General features: G+C 40.6%; 1 protein-coding gene across 1 annotated transcript in view; it reads right to left on the minus strand.

The window, feature by feature from the left end:
- LOC115100177 overlaps positions 1 to 20,998 on the minus strand; it is a 214,347-nt gene that overhangs the window by 179,339 nt on the left and 14,010 nt on the right. Inside the window, exon 2 of the mRNA XM_029618474.1 lies at positions 12,999 to 13,086. The gene's annotated coding sequence lies outside the window, so the exon portion shown is untranslated. The remainder of the gene's footprint in view (positions 1 to 12,998; positions 13,087 to 20,998) is intronic.

The raw sequence follows: 20,998 nt of genomic DNA on the forward strand, positions 1-20,998 counted from the left end.
CCAGCAATACTGGGCATAAGAGAAAGCAAGTTTGTATACCTGTAAACAGAGCCCTCTGTAGACAGCAGGAAGATAAGCTATAACATGTAGGTGATGTCATCCGATGGCAAGGACAGATCTCAGAGGTCAGAAAAAGTCTTCTGAGCATGCACGGGAGATCCCATGCACACATGCTGCTTCATGATCCCCTCAGTTTCTTCCAGTGTTTCAGCAAGGTAATCAACTCTCCAGGGAGACAGGTGGGTATTAAATATTGCTGATTAATCCTGCTTTTTACCACAGATGAATCAGTTTGTTTATGGGTAAGCAAACTTCCTTTCTCTGTCAACAAACAGGTATGAGTTAACCATAGCACATGAGGAGTACCAAGCTGAGAGTTGCATTGTGGAGTGACTAAAAAGACAACTGTGCCCCACCGATAGAGAATGGAGTACTGAGTGAACAGGCTGTGCAGAACTGATTGTCCAAGTTAGTGCTATCCAGACAATAGTGGGGCATAAAAGTGTGAACAGACAACCAAGTAGCAATTTCATATATGTCTTCAATGGTTGTTGCACTGAGATGAACCACTGAAGTTGCCACGGCTCTCACTAGATGAGCCTAATAGTCTCTAATCCATAAAGCAGCCAGCATGCAACAGTAAGTGATACAGTCTAACAACCAATTAGACAAAGTTTGTTTGTCAGCTGCCCTTCCCAACTTATTGGAAGCAAAGGACATGAACAGTTGAGAAGCTAGCAGTGAAGTTGAGTTCTCTTTAAGTAACAGGCCAGGGCTCTCTTATAGTCCAAGGAGTGAAGAATCTGTTCTCCTTTGTGCACATATTTGTCTTGGAAAGAAAGTTGAAAGTGGACACAACTTTTGGAAAGAATTTAGGAATCTACAGAATCACCCTGTTGTGAAAAAATGCAGGTATGGAGAGTAGGAACCAGAGCCTGCAATTCACTTACTCTTTGAGACAAAATGACTGGTACAAGAAACAACACTTTTTAGGTGAGAAACTTCAGGTTCACTGACTTGAGAGGTTTGAAAGAAAGTTTTATGAATTGAGCAAGGACTACACAGAGGTCCCAAGGCACTGGAGGTTTACTGACTGGAGGATTGGAATGCCACAGCCCTTTCATGAACTTTGATACCAAAGCGTGACAAGAGATCAGATCCCTTTCCACCTACTGGTGATATGATGCAGGAGCACTGGGATGAACTTTAACTGAAGAACTACTGAGGCGTGAGGATGAGAAGAAGAATAACTATTGATTCAAGTCCCTCGCGCCAAAGGAGAAGGGATTTAGCTGGCTGGTCCCACACCATGCTGAGAATTTCTTCCACTTGAAACTGTAGGATCTTCTGGGCCTGAAGAGGAGGAGCAGCACGCCACGGCCCTGCCAGAATTGCAGGTAGGGCTTGAGGAGGCGCAGCAGTGTTGCTAACCGGCCCCCACCTTATGTTGAGACCGCGAAAAAATTATAATCCTTTCCACCCCATTCCACCCTGCATCGGAGCCTTCCTGAATTCCTTTTCCTACACCAGTACCATCAGCAGATATCCCTGTCTGGATTTCCCCTGACCACCAATGTAAATAAAAATATTTTTTTAAATATATCCAGAGGAGGCAGAAGAAAAAAGTGGGTCAGAATAGGAATATGTCATTGAGCTTGTGTGGGTGCATGTGTAAGCATGAAGAGACATGTGTAAGAGTATGTGTTGCAGTGTGTGCAAGGGAGCATGTGTGTGTATCTGAGCATGTGAAAGAGTGCATGGGAGCAGACATGTGTGGCAGCAAGTGTGCATGAGGGAATGTGTAAATATGTATGTCAGGGAGTGAGTGTGTGTCAGAGACTGTGAGGGAGCATGTGTGTGTTAGAGAGCGTGCAAGTTAGAGACTGGGAGAGAGCATGAGAGTGTCATAAAGCATGGGAATGTGGTTGTGAGTGTATGTAAGGGAGGAGAAAGTTTGTGCACTCCATCCCTACTAATCCACAACAATCTCAGGATGGCTGGAAATTGTTGCCAAGTATTTAAAGCTGGGGATGTCTGCTGTTTTAAAATATTTTATTGGTGTTTGGGAAATATTTGAAAATATTTAATTATTTTCTAAAATGTATTTATTCTTTTTATTATGGTTTTACTGTTATTGTTTTATTTTTCTTGATTTTGTTTAATGTTTTGTGAGGAATGGTAATGTTTCAGTTTTTCCATTATTGCACTACATACAGTGTCTGTCTTGTTGCAGTTTCCTTTTCAGTTTTTTGTTTGCAGGTTTCAATTTATGCTTCATGGTATTTTTTTTTTTATTCTGTATTTGGTGAATATCTGTCTGTGTTCTGCATATGACTGAAGCGAAGTATTCTGCTAGTGTGTAGAGATCTATAGCAACTTGGTTTGTTCCGTTTCCTAATAGCAGGTGTATTGGTGTTTTAGGGTCTGGTGTAATATTTGCGATCTTGCCTTTTTCAATGGAAGGCAACACTGTTACTGTTTGAAGGCTGACAATTAGTGCTGTTTTGGTTATAGGAGGTTTACTATATTGTAATTCCATTTATTTATGGCTGTCTAAGGGTCAAGCCCATACCCAAAATGTGTTACAGTAGGCCTAATACCATATGAATTCCAAGTGTCTTTTTTGAAGCATTTTTTGGCTGGTACATAAGTAGTGCATGTAAATATATACACGTTTTTGTAAGTGATGTTTTTCCTCAGAAGATTGTACTTTGATGTCCTTTTTCATGTAAGCTCTGTTATTAATGCATAATTTTTAACTGTGTGTGGGAAGGGCTGGGGGAGAGGGAACAAGGCTATAAGGATCACCTAGGACACGACACACAAATCCACCACCATTCACCCATCTCCACTTCCCCAGTGTTGCAGTGTGTGCAAGGGAGCATGTGGGAGACAGGTGGTAGGGTTCTTGAGAGTGTGGCTGGGTTGCCAGATTCCTAGAAATATTGTCACTGACACTATCTGCCACTCCTCTGGGAACATGGATGTTTGAGGGTTGAGAGAGCTGGCTAGAAGGGGCCATTTTTTTGCTGGTGCCACCTTACAATTTTGTTCCATGCCTGGCCTCAGGCCCTGCCTAATTGTAGAATTGCGCGGTTCGCAGGTATGGAGCGTGGGACTGGGAAATTTCTTTATACTTATTGGGGTAGATTTTCAAAGGGTTACGCACGCAACCCCCTGAAAACCTACCCCTGCGCGCGCCGAGCCTATTTTGCATAGGCTCAGCGATGCATGCAAGCCCCGGGACGAGCGTATGTCCCGGGGCTTCGAGAAAGGGGCATTCTGGGGGCGGGGCCATGGGTGTGGTAGCAGTCTGGGGGCAGGGCTGTGGGTGTGGTGGCAGTCCGGGGGCGGGGCCGAGTCCTCCGGCACAGCAGCCTGTGCCGGGGGATGGCACACCGGCAGCCAGCCAGCATGCGCAAAAGTTACGCCTGCCCAACTTCGGAAACAAAGGTAAGGGGGGGATTTAGTTAGGGCTGGGGGGTGGGTTAGATAGGGGAAGGGTAGCGCGCGCATGTTATAAAATCGGGTGTACATTTGTGGTGCCGGGTAGCATGCACAAATGTACCTCATGCGTGCCCTCTAAAAATCTACCCTATTACTTTTAAGGTGTGTGTGTGTATGTGCATATATATGTAAATTTTATATATATATATATATATATATATATATAAATTATACATATGTAAATTATATAGTGTGTGTAATTGTGTACCATGGGCCAGTATGGAGAAAAATTCCCTGGGCCAATATTTTCTCACAATCCGCCCCTGCTCCCCTCCCAAGTTAAAATGTACATTCAGCCCATGCTGAATGCACATTTTAACTCCCGATGCATTAGCATATCATTAGCTTACTGTATCGGGAAACTGTGCACTGGATTTCAGGGCACAGTTTTAATGCACAAATTATTGTATTGGCCTGACAAAATGGAACATCAATAGAACATCCTGCATGCTGTTGCAAACATGAAGAGGATATCTGAGTGTCATCCTGAAAATTCAGTTGCTTTCACAGCATCAGTTTTTAACAGGGCACAGTGTTTATTCTTGGAAACTTCTACCCAGATTAAGGGCCTAATTTACTGTGTCTATTGGGAAAAAATTTAGTAAATCTAGCCATAAATGTGCAATCTTTTACATATGATCAACAGATAATTTTCCTCTTATAAATCCTACCTGATACAAAATATCACATTTATCATTCCTTGTAATCTCTCAGCCCTTATTTTTGGGAATATACATTATTTAGGTCAGTATTTAAAAGGAAAGTAGGCCTATCACTGGGGGTTTTTTCTCTCTTTGGGGCGGATTTTAAAAGGAGCGCGAATAGCCTACTTTTGTTTGCGCTCCAGGCGCAAACAAAAGTACGCTGGATTTTAGTAGATACGCGCGGAGCCGCGCGTATCTGCTAAAAACCTGGATCGGCGCGCGCAAGGCTATGGATTTTGTATAGCCGGCGAGTGCCGAGCCGCGCAGCCTACCCCCGTTCCCTCCAAGGCCGCTCCGAAATCGGAGCGGCCTCGGAGGGAACTTTCCTTTGCCCTCCCCTCACCTTCCCCTCCCTTCCCCTACCTAACCCACCCGCCCGGCCCTGTCTAAACCCCCCCCTTACCTTTGTCGGGGGATTTACGCCTCCCAGAGGGAGGCGTAAATCCCCGCGCGTCAGCAGGCCTCCTGCGCGCCGGGACGCGACCTGGGGGCGGGTCTGGAGGGCGCGGCCACGCCCCCGGCCGTAGCCACGCCCCCGGGCCCGCCCCCGGAACGCTCCCGACACACCCCGAAAACGCAGCGCGGTTCAGGCCCGCCCCCGACACGCCCCCTCCGAAAACCCCGGGACTTACGCGAGTCCCGGGGCTCTGCGCGCGCCGGTAGGCCTATGTAAAATAGGCTTACCGGCGTGCAGGGCCCTGCTCGCGTAAATCCGCCCGGTTTTGGGTGGATTTACGCGAGCAGGGCTCTGAAAATCCGCCCCTTTATGAATAAGAGAAATTATTGCTTGATACATTGGAAGCAGGAAATCTTCCTAAATCTAACCAATTTAGGATCCAACACTTAAATTCCTTATAATATTTCCCTGAAAATCCATCCTAACTTCTCAAAGCTCCTTGTAGGTTACACCAGTTTGGTTCTTCTTTAGAGTCTCTATATTATTAATACTGTAGTCTCATGATTGCAGTAAATAGTTGCTTTTGTTGCCTTTGTCAGTGTTTCCGTGTGTAAACTGTTGAGGGTTTTGTTTTCCATGAGTTTAATTTGTTGAAAAGATTCCAGACAAATTAGCAGGATAATTTCAAGATAAAATCAGCAGAATTTAAAAGTTTGCGAAAAAGTAATGGTGTTTTTAAAATAGTGTAAAATGGCAGTTTTAGAAACAAATTTTAACAGACTTAGAGGAATAGAGACTGTTCATTACAAGGTAATATTAAAGCTGAATATGATCAAATTACTGTTCCTAGTGTTTCTGAACAGTTCTCTAAAGCATACTATATTGGTTACCTTGTCAATGGTTGCTCTAAGTGACTGCCATTTAACTTACAGATTTGCCCTTGAGTTCATTATTTTTTCATATCCTTGACTGAAAAGATGGGAATTGGATAACTTTTGTTCTAAACTGCATGTATTTAAAGGTTCATCAAACTTATTTTCCATATTCAAAATCACCAGAGTTAAAAAGAGGTCATTCTATTGTTAATCATGTTGGGAAGGTTATTATCGTGCAAATTGTGTTTATTCATCCTTCAGGCTGAATTTACTAGTAATTAATATAATTTGCTATATAGTAAAATGTTTTGAAAAGGAATATTTACTTCACTGTAATGTAAATAAAATGTACAGTTACACAGTGAAATCGATTTAGTTTAATCTTAAATCTTGAACTGGACAATTATTTTGCAGTAAATTTCTTTCTTGAATTATTTTTTCTATTGCAGTCAGAATAAAGACAGTTTTTGCTAAATATAATGTTAATGTTATACATTTTGTGTAGGTAGCATCAATTTGTATCAAAAAGGGTTTGTGTATAAAAAGAACAGATTATTTTCAACTTGATTGAAATCTTTGCACTCAGTGGCATGGTAACTGTTGGCTCTTGTTTTTACTGCATGTACTGTTACGCCCTCTGTCACGTCCAGATTGTGGATGACATCATCCTTTCTACTATTAATAGCAGGTAGTTGATAATATAAAGAGACCATTACTGTTAGCTTTTACATACTTTCCTGCTATATTTGGGAATAGTAGCTCATTTGTTTTTCTCAATTTAAAAAGTAGTATTGATACTAATTTTTAGAGCAGAGATGGCTTAGTTATTAATGTTTGGGAACCAAGAGACTGAGGCTCAAATTCAGTTTCGATAATGCCTACTCTCTGAGTGATATAACTAATTCTCCCTCACTCTGATAACCAGCTATGTCCTGCATATTACCCATTCTCTCATCCCCCACCCATAAAGATTACAATGCATCCTATATGTCTGACTTTGAAGTACACCCTTAGATTCGGAATGTTTACCTTGAATGTTTACCTGTATGTATGCCTGTCTCTGTAACTCATCCAGTGTTAAACCTGTGCACCATTGTGATCTGGCAATTCTCAAATAGAATAACAGTATATAAACATCGCCATCCTCCAACACAACCTCATGACTAATTGAAATTCATCACATCTATGCTTTTCTTAAATATGAAAGAACTCATAAACTGAACTTAATCATTACTTATGTTATTTCCTAAGCCTAATAACAGTTTGTACTTTACAACCATTGTTAACCCCCCATTTCCCTATAACCAATTTTGCAAACCGTTATGATGGCGTTATTTTAACGTTTCCGAATGACGGTATATAAAACTCTTCAAATAAATAAATAAATAAACACATAAATAAATAAACAAACAAACAAACAAATAAAGTTTCTTCTACTGAAACTCCTCCTGGCCTTGGACAAAACACTTTGAAGCCTATTTATTAAAATGCTTTAAATGCATATTAATGCACATTAGCTAACATAGTATTCGCCAAACTATTCTAGAGGAATACTGCTAAACTAGGGGAATACTGTAAATTGCGTTACAGTGGGTTTTGCTGCGCCCAGTACTGTGCAGAAGCTTCTAGCAGCGGGAATGTATCTGCATTCCTGCCGGCAGTAACACATCAGTGCTACTAGCTGCAGAAACACTAACCATTCCTCCAGCCCCTGTCATACTTTCCTTAAAGGCCCAAAGTTACCCCACCCTGAAACAGAAGTAAACCCCTCTGCCTCACCAGTAGAAACACCTGCCCCGTGGGAGCAGAAATAACCCTCAAACCTCCTCTTACATCCCCAAGCAGGAAATTCCTACTTATGTTGGCTGTGTGGTGTCAAATGACACCAGCTGATATCTTGCTTTCCTTTGCCCCATCAGTCATAAGTCCTTTAGTTCTCCTGGCTTCTAGAAAGGAAACCATTAGGAGTCTTATGGTTTCAAAAGTAGGAGATTTGCCATCTGATGTGAAGCCAGGGCCCTAGATCCCTTCTCCTGTCCCAAACAAAATCTGCTTGAATAGAATCTACATTTCCAAGAGTCTGGTCTGGAAACCAAAACTGTTAGGATTCAATTGAGTGCAAATAGCTCTGATCACTGCCATGTAGAAGGAATCCCAATTTTTGTACAGGATTTAGTTGAGAAATTCATTTGGGGTTTGCTTCAATTCAAGCCTCCTGCATTATCATGGGTTCTAACCCAATTGAAAAAAGCCCTCTGGAACCTCTTATGAGCTCAAGTATCTGACCTGGAATATTGCTCTTTTGGGAGCGATCATTTCAATCTGCAAAGTAAGTGAGCTCCAGGCCCTATTAACTTATCCACCTTATACTAGATGTCAATATAATAGGGTAGTGCTTCACACAAATCCCAAGTTTCTGTCTAAGAGTAATGTCAAACTTCCATCTAACTTTCATCTTACAACCTACCAACATTCTTACTTCAGCTGCATGTCTATAAGGATGAGGCAGCCTTCCATTCTTCAGATTGCAGAACTGCTGTCACTTTGTATCTGAAGCCAGACTCAAGCCATTAAAAAGTTCATCGGATTTGTTTCCCTTCATCCCAATAAACCTGTCAAAGCGGTGACAAAGCATGTCATTTTCAGCTGGGTAATAGACTGCATCTCCTCTTATGCCAAGGCAGAATTGATCGTAGAAACGCAAATCAAGGCTCATCATGTTAGGACCAAGGTGACGTTGCTTGTCATTCTAAAGTCTACCTCCTTTGAGGAGATTTGCAAAGCTGTGATTTGGAGTTCAGTCCACACATTCATATCACATTGTTATTTGGACATAGCTTTCCATTCAAATGCTGGTTTTAAACTGACCTCTGTGGCCTTTTTGATGGGCGAGCCCAACTTCTTCCCTCCAAGGGTGCATTTTATTATTTGGGGTTCTCGTCCCAATTGTCTATGTTCTAAAACAATAAGAAAAATAAAATGGATAAAAAAAAGATCTCAACAAAAGGTTGTTATGCCGATTGCTGATTGTTGTCTTGTTCTCCCCTTTTTATTGAAGTCGTCTCTTAGCTAGGAAGTCCCAATTGGATGATAGGTGTGCAACTCCTGAAAAAACCTGCCTAGGCTGGGAGAATCTTGCTCTGTGTCTTTCACTCTTGTGTTTGTGAGATGAGCAAGGAGGTGGCTGCACACACACTGAAAGAATCTTCATTGTGAGAGCTCTTGATGGATTCATAGCCTGGGGAAATACTAGTAAGTTATCGGTTAAAGTATGTTAACTGTGTATATCTCCCTGTGAAAGTGGATTAATTATCCTGCACTGACAGAATTAAATAGAAAAAGGTAATCAGCTACTGTCTGTGATTGACAGGGAGCAAGCTGTTGTAACTGAAGTAATCCCTAGGCTTGACTGTGAGACAAGCCACTGGTAAAGCTGTTCTGTCTAGTTAACCCAGGCCAGAAGGGGCTGGGAAAGGGAATGAAAGAGGGTAGTTTTATCTGGGGATAGGGAAATGAACACAGAATACAGATGCTCTTGGTTATGCCTTTGATCTATTTATTCTAGTTTAAATACTAAAGATTGTGGTTCAGCTTCATACCAGTATGAGTCCCTGTGTCTCTCTTGGATAATGCTGGAACAGAGACAAAGCCTGTATTTTTCTATAAGGCCAGATGGCTTGCATTTTGTCACCTATAGTTAAATTATTGCTTTGCATATTGTATGTTTTATATTGAATTGTTTGGGATCCTCTCTGTCTGTGAGTAATGTACAGACAGTTTCCATCTACCATATATTAAGCTGAAGGTTGTGATTATTAGTGAGGGACCTTCCCTGGATCAAAAGGATCCAGTAACAGTCAGGACACAGAGAAGCTACAGATGTGGGTCTTAAGCAAAACAACTGTAGTATGATTTTAACTTCTATGTTTAGTGAAATAGGCTGAAATCTGATCCTGATGCCAGTGTTTAAAATTCAAAGGAAATCTTTGAACTGTTATTTGTAGCTATTGAAAGCATTTTCTTTTTTCAATGAAAATGTCATTAGCCTGAGGAATGGAGAATAAAACGGAAAATATCATATTGCATCTGTATCGAGCCATCGTGTGACCACACCTTGAGTATTGTATGCAATTCAGGTTGCCCCATCTCAAAAAAGACATAGCGGAACTAGGAAAGGAGCAAAGGAAGATGACAAAAACTATAAAGGGGATGGAACGGCTGTCCTGTGGTGAGAGGTTTTGCAGGCTAGAACTCTTCATCTTGAGAAAGAAACAACTAAACAAAGGATGGTTATTTACCCTTTCAAAAATATTAAAACAAGGGAACACTCCATGAAGCTAGCAACTAGGAAATTTAAAACAAATAGTAGAAAGCACTTTTTCACTCAGCACACAAGTAAACTCTGGAATCTGTTACCAGAATGAGCAGTCAAGATGACCAGCATAGTGGGGTTTAAAAGAAGCTTGGATAAGTTCCTAGAGGAAAAGTCCAAAACATATTATTAGCCAGGTAGACTAAGGAAAACTATTGCTATCCCTGGGAGTAAGTAACAGAAAATAGATCTATGGGATCTGCCAGGTTCTTGCAACCTGGATTGGCCACTGTTGGAGACAGGATGCTAGGCTTGATGGACTTTCATCTGACCTATCTTAAAAAAAAACACTTCCTCAACTCTGGATTTTCATTATCAGTGCAATGTTTTGTGTTGTGCTAAAATTATTTGGAGGATGCTTTAATTAACTTTATCTAGCTGTATTCAGAGGTAGTGCCTGTTCATGGAAAAAGAGAGGAAAGACTATATCCTATGACCAACTTCAATACATAACTCAAAGTCTAGTGTTAAGGAAAAAGGTTTTAGTTATGTAAATGGCTTGGGCTGTACATCAAACAACAGGTTCCAATATAATGGTGTCCTACATCTTTCCATGGTGAGGAAAAAAGATTAATTCTAAGTGAGAAATTCAGAAATATATTGGCAAATGTTTAAACTAGAGGAAAGGGATGGCAGGTGGAAGCCTCCTGAGTAAGACCATATCAAAAACTTTGCAGAAGATCCATCCCTGGGCACAAGATGGTGTCCTGAACAGAGCTACATTTGAGCATTGATCCATCTTGCCTTTTCCTTTTCTGCTTACCTATGTCGCAATGCCACCAAATCGCAAGGGCAAAGTGAGTGTTTTTCCCTCACTCGCTGTTCACTTTGAGAATTAGAAGCTCATTACCACCTTTATGATTCTGGGAACTGCCAAACTTGGGGGGGTATCTCCTGCTGTGAGAACTGATGGAAGATAGTCATTTTCACCTGGGGGTGAGGTTTCCTTCTGCCCCACCGAAGCTAGACCGCCACTGGCTCCTGTAGTGCAGTCGGTGTCACTAACCAATGATGTCAACATTCTGATGCCACAGGAGGGAGCACACAGTGAGCCGTGAGAAGAAGTTGATGAGCCATCTACACAGCCTGGACAAGAAGAAGGAAATCCGGGGACTGTTTCTGCTATCTGTGGGGTTCCATCGATGTCTTCACCAACTGAAGGAACCTCTCAGCCCCCGGATGAGTTGATGATCTCTCCAATTAAGCCAGCAGTTGTAACGCTTGATACACTATGGGAACTAACTGCAGGACTTGCAATTGCCATTAAAACTTGCAATATAAACATTGATACGCTTACAGGTTCATTAGATTCCAAAATTAAAGCTCAAGAAGAATCTTTGCAAGCTCTGAAAACTTCAGTTGGAAAGTTAGAAGCAGACACTTCAGAACGTCTTCAGTTTAAGGAAGCAATTATTAAAGATAGAAATGCTTTCTTATTGGTAATGCTAGGTACGACCAGTATGTAAGGTTCTCTCTGGTCACGTCACTCGATTCATAGGTCATTTCATCATATATATTTCCTGTATGCCATTTATACGCTTCTTGTGCTTGTATACCTTCTTCTTGTGCGAATGTTGTTCACATGATTACTGTGTTTGTATACACTCTTCTTTTGTTCATGGTCATTAATAAACATTACATTACAAAAAAAAAAAAAAGATAGAAATGCTTTATCAAGAAGGCTTGAGCACCTGGAAAATTGGAATCGTCAATTAAATCTTAGACTTTTAAATTTTCCTTGTATTCTGCGAGAACATCCTTTGTTTACCTTTAAGAGATATTTGCGAAAGGTTCTCTTGATTCTTGAGGCTAAACTCCCTCCTATAAATAAGGTTTTCTTTTTTCCGACATCCTCTGGAGAAAGTCATTTGCCTGAGACTGGGGGAGTTTCTTTTGAAATTCAGAATCTAACCAATTTCCTTGAGCAATCTGGTTTAGAAGTTATTGACCACCCAATGCCACTTGTATCATTAATAGTTGAACATGATATTAATATTTTCATCATTTAAACTCATCCTTTCATGGTTCTAATGTTTGTATGTTTCCAGATATTTCTAAGATAACTCAAGAAAGGAGAAAAAGGGTTTCTTTCAATGAGGCAGAAAACTATATTCTTAGGTGCTATGTTTCTTTTACAGTATCCCTGTAAATGTATTGTCAAAAAGGATAGTGACTGTTATATTTTCTTTATTCCAGAGCAGTTGAGAGCTTTCTTAGATCTAGAGCCCTATCGCAGTGACACAGGTGTCTTACTATGTCTAGCAATTAATTTAGTGCGGTTCCAGACAGATTAATGCTTTTTCTTTAAATTTTGTTTCTTTATATTCTCCTCAGAGATTGTACCCCTGTCTTTTCACTGTTTATTAACCATGTAATAAGCCATTGTATCTAATTTTTTTTCTTTTTTAAGAGTCTTTATCTTTTCTTCTAGAAGAATTAGATAGAGGGCATGCTTTTGATACTATCCTGCATAGGAGGCTCATGAATAAACTGAGCAGCCTGGGATGGATTCCAAGCTGATGGACTGGATTAGAAATTGAGTGAGTGGACGAAGAAAGAAGGTGTTAGTAAAGGAATTCACTCAAATGCTGCTTGGATTTGCTCATGGTTAATAAAAGTAGACTTAACAACAATGACAACCTGAGAGGTATTTGTTCAACTGTGGAATTATTTTCACCTGACTAACTGAAGGCCTAATGAATCAATCAACCTTTTGGGCCTTATTAACAACCTTTTTTTTTTTTTAAAGTACTATTGAATTAATTGAAAGGGTGTCAAACGTTTCCACATGCCATATTCACTGTTTTATTTTCAATCTGTTAAAAAAATCAGAAAATAGTAATTATGTATTAAACATTGCAGAAAGATGTCATGTTTAAACTTTGTCTACTACTTAAATAGAACAACCTAGTACTCAGGATCAAATGAACATAAATTTATATATGTTATAGAGACCTGAAACTATTAAATCTCAACAGCCTAGGTGCCGCGGAGAAATACTATCATCTTGAGTCTCTGTTATTTTATGTTAATTTTTCTCTATTCAAATAAAAGTATAGTCTTTTCCTGATTGGATAGTATTATTGTAAACTCAAAATCATGACTTATCTTGATCACAGGAGCGAGTAAAATTGACCGGTCACCTGAAGCTGAACAGCATTTCAAGAGTTCACAACATCTTATTCTCTGCATCAGGGGAGTCTGCCTCTGTTTTGAAATGGATCCTTCTTTCTGCAACAGAAATCACACACACAAGCACAAATTCATTTTGATTGATGTCAATTTCAACCAGTGGTGCCAGAATGAATTCAGCCTATTTCAAATCAGTCAATTGTCTCATTTAAACCCTTGAGAGCTACTGTATCCAACTTGAAGATCCAAAATTGTTCTCCTATAGCCAATCTTTTGAACCTGTCACTTACCCTCTCATTCCTCGGAACATGGTCAATGATGGTCCATGTCAGTGCTGTAATAAAATGAGAAACCATTGATGCTGATGTTTTGCCCATGTTCAAACAACTTTTGTGTTCAGTTAATCTGGTTCTCACTTTTCGAGTAGTTTGGCCTTGTTGCATGGCGTATGATCAAATATACAACAAATGAAGATTAACAGTCCATATTATATCTTCTCTTAATGAGAATATTGAGGGAAGGATGTTTAAGCTCAGAACCTGTCATTAACAATGGGCAAAATGTTATTATTTTTATATACCGCCATTCAATCTGAGATATCACATCGGTTTACATTCAGGTACTGGAGGTATTTCATACTTTCCACATACTTTGTCCATCTATCACTTGACCTCCTGATACTTGGCAATGGATAACTTGTGAGTTATCCTTCTAAATGGCTTTTGAATATTTACCTCAAGAAAGCTAATATTCACAGGGTTTGTCCAGGTAACTTTTGGAGTTACCCAAACAAAAGCATAGATTTTAATATTTCCTCCCGTTCCCCAGCTAAATTTGGTTCAGTCAACTCGTGAAACAAAATTTAGCTGGGTATAATGAGGTGGACCTGAAGGTGTTCCTGGGACACAGTTTCACGTTATGATATTCAGTACTACCTAGACCGTATCCGAGTAACTCTGGTTAGCTAAATAGCTGTCTTAAAGTTACTGGAGGTAGAGAAAAAAAAGAAGTGGGCTAGTTGTCACCCTGATCCCCTCCTTCTCAACTGCAAGAAACAAAAAAAAAGCATGGGGCCTAGTAGCACCTGACTCTCCCCCTCCCTCCCACCTCCCAAGCTAAAGAGAAATAGTGGCCAGCAGTGAAGGGACCAAACCTCAGTCAGAACTCACTGACAGGGAAGGAATTAATCCTTGTTCAGTAATGAGTTCTGAAGAGGGATTGGTCTGTTCACCCCGAGTGCAGTGAATAAATGAACATTAAATGTCAGGTTCTGTCAGTTATGCCAGCACTAAAGTGTCAGCTCAGCAGGAGGGAAAGAGAGCCTCTCCCCTTCCCCCTGGGCTTCATGCACACTTATTTGGGTGGGGGAGAGAGGGGGTGAGGATGTGGCTGACAAATTTTATTTGGGGGGAATTTGAGCACAGCTGCTTTTCTTTAGCTAGGGGGGACAGGAAGGGTGGGATCGGGCATCTCTGGGCCCCCTGTATTTTTTATGTAACCCCATCACTGGAGGCTGACTGCATAAAAGAATTGTTACTCTTTGGGGCTCAAACCTAACCAGGCTATCTCTTAAAACACATTCTCTCTTCTCTCTCAGGGTCTGGATTCTTGGTTGGGTGGAGGGAAAGGTTATCCTTTGAGGGCCCGGCGTGCTAGGGAGTACCTTTATTTTTAATCTTTGTCCCTGGGGAGGGGTAATCTTTTCCTTTCAGCCCACTGTGGCCTGTATTTCCAAATAAAACCCCGGAGATTTCATTGGGTATGTCTAAAAATGAAAATCTTTACTGAGGAGAATTTGAATTTGTAAATGGCACAGTTAACATAGTCCTTAGTACCACAGTGGCTTTTACATTACAGTCGCTTCCCTCAATCTGTGCACCAGAGAAAGGGGACTTCCACCCTCCAAGGTTTGGATGAGTGAGATCATTAGGTGGGCAGGGGTATTCCTTGGTAGAAAAAAGAGAAAACCCCTTCCAAACTTGCTGAACTGGCAAAACAGTCACTGCACAGAGTCCAACCTTCTCTCTCCCCAGGAGGTGAAGACTCCAGATGGGGGGGGGGGGGGCCTCAGTGTTCTTTAACTGGTTATTACAGTTAATAAGTATTCTTTCTTGCATCTTGTTCTTGTCTCCAGATTCCAGATTGGAGGGAGCTCTGTGGGAGCAGGCAGCTCCAGATATACCAGGTCCCAGGAAAAGTGTAGCAGGTCTTCCCTACCCAGGGCCCTCCAAAGAAAAGCTTCCCCAAGATCTCTCCCTGAGCACCACCATGGGGTCTCACTGTTCTCTTACAACAGAAAGATAAAATCTACAAAACTAACGCAGGACAACCACCCTGCATTTATGGAGTGGGTTACACGAGTGGAGTCTCCAACCTGACCCAAAGACCCAAGCAAAGTGGAGCCCAGGCCTTCAGATAGTCCAAAAATCCAACTCAAAGGGAAAACAATGCCAACTTCCTCCAAAACTATCAACTAAACTGCCTCCCAGAGCTCTCAGGAGAGAACTTCTTTAAAAAACTCTCAGAGGGGCTGGCTATTCCAGCACCTTCAAAGGGATGGGCTGTATAGAATGGTGCCTCTGCTTTTCACTAACCTGTACTGATCTAGTTCAATAAGGAATTACCCAGGGCTTACTGGTAATATGACCATAGCATCCGTTACATTTATTTGTGGCAGTGAAGGAGGGATCGGAGTACCAGTGATCTGCTACCTTTTTTTCCAATTTCAAAGCACACTGGGCAGCATAGTTATCTGGACAACCTTATTCAGGTATATTCAATGGCACTTTTACATGGATAAGTGCTTGTGATAGCATGGGGCACTCTTGGATTTAGGGAGGGGACTACCAGAGAACAGAAATGACCTGGATTCCTGCTTTTCCAACAGAAAACACTTTTATTATTTACAATAACAGAAAGTAACAGGCTTGATTATTTCAGCAATGCTCCATCAAAAGTCAGACATTTAAATGTACAGGGTCTTGGCGTAATTCTTTGAACATTTTTCTGTTCTAGTCCTCCCTGTTTCTCTCTGGGCCTAGATATTTATTCACCTGGCTTGGGGAATGACCTATGAACTGAGTTCCCACTCTGACTGGATTTTAAGATGAACCAACTAGATACCTGGTCCTGGCTTTTAAAGATGTTCTGGGGTTTTAACATGTATACCTCTTTACAGTGCTGTTGAATATCCAGGTAATTTTGCTACTCACGGGGCTTTTGCATTTGGACCTCATAGCAAGTGACAGCAGATAAATATCAAAATGACCTATCCAGTCTGTCAGTTGAGATTCATCCATGTTGGGTAGATACACATATAAATTCCCATAAGCAACCCAACATTAACTCCCCCTCCAGTATGTTCTTTACCAGGCCTCTCAACCTATTTCCTATTACTGATCTCCATATCTGTCCTAATCATGCCCAAAATCTGTTATAGTGATGGCTTCCACCACCTCTGCTAGTCAGCCGTTTCAGGACTTGCCATCTTCAACTTTAATTCTTATGAGACCAGTCCTTAAGCCAACATCCAGGCTGTCTGCTATGATTTACTACAAAGTTTTGTATTAATCCCCACAGCAGCTAAGGATAGTGAGGCTGTTATAAAATATCCATCTTCCCCATGCTGTCAATGTTTTGTTGCAATGTAAACCGGAATGATAATTAACTCCGTTAATTGAACTTCGGTATAAAAAAAGTTATAAATAAATAAATGCTCGTTGAAGTTTGATTTTTAACCATAGTCCCTCCGTGCAATCATGCCACAGCTATTTTAGGCTGAACTGTGTGCATGTTACCCCAGAACTTAATTACCACTCTCTTGCCTCTAGGAATCCTGTGTTTCTCCTATGCATTCTTGAATTACTTCAGTTTTTATCTCCGCCACCTCCTTCGAGAGAACATTCCAGGCATCCATGTAAATATGCTTGCAATCTTTTCCAAATCAAGATATACCATAGCAGGTTTTGAATGTAAAAGGCATCTTGATGCTAAGTTAACATAGTTCTCTTTGAAATCTCAGGCTGCTAAGTTAGCCCAGCAGTATTTTTTATATATTTAGTTCATGCTTTTTTATAAACCCATTGAACATAATAATTTGTTATAGTTTCAAAGTTTTCACCCTTGTCCATTTAAGTGCGGTTTTGGACAGTTTTTAAGACTTTAGCGACTTTGTTCTAATCTAGTGGAGTTTAAACGTCAATCTCAAGATCTATGTACTAGATTTTTGGTGCAAGGCTATTCTAAGCAGGTTATCGAACAGGCATACAAGAGGACTAGGTTCTCTGACTGGGCTCAGCTTTTACAGTATAAATCTGTACCTAAATCTGATAAATTGACCTGTGCTTCAAGATTCTCTAATATGGCTCTTAGGGTGGGATCACCAATGATACAACGCTGGAAAGTGCTTTCTATGCATCCAGTTTTTGAGAAGTTTCCCAAATCTCTTACATGAGAAGTAACAATATAAGGGACCATGTGGATTGTGCTGCTGTGCCTTTTTCTTCCATTGATTTGCCTGAACAGTGGGGACCCTTCTCATTTGGCCAGTGTGATATGTGTTCCATGATCTTACCAGGGACGCAGTGATGCCATCCTAACACAGGTTATAAGTGGTTTTGTAGAAACCAGACTAACTGTACTTTGCGATATGTAGTATATGTACTTCAGTGCCTCTGCTCATTTATGTAGGACATATGCAAAGGGCAATGCGTATAGGACTTTCATTGCAGCTGTATGAATATGTTGCAGACACAAGCACTCATAGTGAAACATTGTTTGGCTAAGAATCATGTGTTTGCTCAACTTAAATGGACAATTATTGATCAGGTTTGTCGTCTCCTAGAGGTGGTGGTGACAGAACATTGTATTGGATCTCTATCTAGCCTTAATGAAACTATAGCGTGGCTTACTTTATGAAATTTTTTCTTTAATAAAGATCTCATGCATTTTTTTTTCATTTTCATTGTGTGTGTCAGTTTCTCCCACCACTGCCTCTTTAAAAATGTCTCCTTTTTGTTTGCCTGTGCAGAAACACTGAGCTGCCATTGCCTGTCCCTGGACCCCAGTTGAAGAATTTGGGATTTTGAAACACTGTGCCAATGTCAGATCAAGTGTTGAATATTGGGATAAGTATCCATGTAAGTACTGTAAGATATTTTTATCTGCATAAAGAAAAATTCTATCAATAAAAAAACATGTTGGACTTTGGTGACCAATGATTATACTGTGACATATCTAAAACAGACCTCAGTCAGACTTACTGTCTGCATCTGTTGTATGATGGTCACAAGCATTATATTTTGATTCTTTCTGCTCCTTATAGAGTGGGATTGTTTCTTTTTGTTTTCCACTCCTGAAGTTTATTGTATTATAGCTCAAGGTAAATTACATTCAGATGCTGTATGCATTTCCCTGCCCCAGGGAGCTTACAGTGTTTGTACCTGAGGCAAAAGAGGGAGAAATTACTTGCCCAACGTCATAAGAAGCATCAGCAGGATTTGAACGCTAACTTCCCTGGTTTTGCCTGCTGCTTTAACCACCAGGCTACTCCTCGTAAAGTCAAGGCCACGTCAGAGGTTCAGGTTATTCTTTAAGCTGAAATGTTGCCTCCTGACCCTGTGCCTTGAATCTTCAAGCCTGAACACCCATTTATGATATGAGAATTGGGATCCTAGCTGACCTACACTTCCAAACACAAGGAACATCAGTAATAAGAAAGTATCCCTAAGGTGAGGTTGTAAAAGCAACAATGAAAGTTGAAGAGGTAAGGGTCGAGGTTTGATGGACCAGATCCAAACTCTAAGCAACAAAATTACAGTTCAGGATTCTAAAATGACCAAAAAATTAGAGGATCCAATTCTGCAGAGATTAGCTAATCTAGCACTCCTCTCTCATTCTCCCCACCTCCCGTTACCACCACCACCACAGGACCATCAATAGGAGGCATAGAGCAACTGCTAACATGGCTGGACTAATAGAGAGTGGAAGAGAGATGTCAATTTCAGGAGGAGCAGAGGAGACAATGACTGTCTTTTTTTGTGTTTGTATAATGCTGCATATGTCATGTAACACTATAGAAATGTTAAGCAGTAGTAGTAATAGACAGCACAAAGAACCCCTAAGGGGATAATTTGTAACATCATGCATAAGTTTGCTGACAACTATGCACATACTATAAGCTACACAAATTTTTAAAGCAGACTTAGGTAAATGAGTCCTCTTTGAAAACTTTCCCACCAAATTTGCCTACACACAATTCGCCTGTTATCATGTGCATGAAAATGTTTTGAGAAAATGTACATACATATGTCTGAATTTTCTGACATGCAAGTAAGTGCAAATCCCTCCGCAGCCCCACCTCCAGGAATATTTCTGCTCAGTCCAGGTAAATGTATACATGAACAGGTAGTATGACCAAATGTTTAGCAGCATATTGAGTGAGCAGTTTTATAAAACACTGTTTCTGCAGAAAAAACATTGTTTTAAAATTGACCTCCAAATGTATCGTGTGGACCTGAGTATGAGATGATTATGAGTCAGAGGAAAAACCTTTTTCCTCTAAGGAGAGAAGCTAAGAAGGTGAGAAAATCTCTCTGGAAAGAAAAAGGAAGTAGAGGGTAAAAAAGAATCTCCATCTAGTTAATCAGGATTAAGGAGTGCTCTCCAGGAATTCCCAGAAGTGCTGTAGATGAGAAAAAGAGCAGATTCTCAGTGAGGAATAAGGAGTTCCCTATAGTCCTAAGTGAGAGAAATGCTGGAAAAGCAGAAATCTCAAGAAGTTTGATTAATACAGCATAGGCTCAGGAAATTTCAAGTGGAAAGCAATATGCTTAATGTGATCTTTGGTGTATTTCCCATCAGAGAACCTGCAGACATAGCCAGCAGTCTGTATGGCTATCCAAGTAACCTTATTGCGAAGGTGGCACACTTTGTTGAAAAACACTGGAAGGAGGAATTGTGCAAGGAAGAAACTCTTTCATGATTATCTAGCAATGGTGTCACTTTCCAGAAGTGAGAATCTAGAAAGTCTTACCTGAGTAGTTAATGTAACTTGTAAAATGTATTCTTTTATTTGAGGAAGTATTCTGTCTCATGATAAAGTATGGGTGGACCCACTGCATACACTGCACTATTATCATTATTTAGTTAATTCAACACTGAAGAAAGTTGGAGAAAAGAGTGTCTTGATGTTCATAACGAGCTTTGACACAGCATGTGTCTACCAGTAGGGCCTTGTTGATGTGGCTTCCCCCTCTGGAAAGGATCCTTACAGAGTCTATCTCAATGACGCTTGGAGCTACTTTACTACGAATGCCTGTGGGTAAATAAAGACTCACAGGGGTAAATGCTAAAAGAATCTTGTCTAATAGTTGTTGTCCTAAGACAATAAAATTGAAAAATATTTAACTTCTTTTGAATAGATGGCAAGAGCATTTCAATAGCCAGAAACTCCGTGGGTAATAAGAATCACATCTTGTTTAACTGGTAAAATCCAGAAAACTTATGGTGGTCTTTGTCACATGCTAGACAGCTATGTACTGATTATTTAGGTATAATTAGGCCCCATCCCAGAAAGACTCAATCTCACAGTCATAACAGGAACAGTGAATTTCTTTATTATCCGAGAGCACCCTGTGGGGCTCCATGACCTTTGCTAACAACTTTATTAACACAGCTTTTAAGTGAATGTTACACTACACATCACAGTTTTAGTGTAGATAAGAGTAAGGATTACCAAAGACTAAAGTAAGCTATTCTAAACCACTATGAAATTAATCCAAATATTTGTCAAAACAGATTCAGAGACTTATCGGTATAGAGAAACTGAAGGCCCATGAGAAGCCTGGGCTAGACTGGTGCAGCCACTGGAAAGAGTGCCTTTGAATTTGCAGCATGTAAACTTGAGCAATATTTATAAATCTTTCATGATGCTGTGTTGGCATTCAGCTGAAAGCATCATTCTGATTCAGGAGCAAGAGCTGTCTTGCAAGCTGAAGATATTTTTGCTGCC

The sequence above is a fragment of the Rhinatrema bivittatum genome, chromosome 10, assembly GCF_901001135.1.
Source record: "Rhinatrema bivittatum chromosome 10, aRhiBiv1.1, whole genome shotgun sequence".
NCBI classification, from domain to species: domain Eukaryota; kingdom Metazoa; phylum Chordata; class Amphibia; order Gymnophiona; family Rhinatrematidae; genus Rhinatrema; species Rhinatrema bivittatum.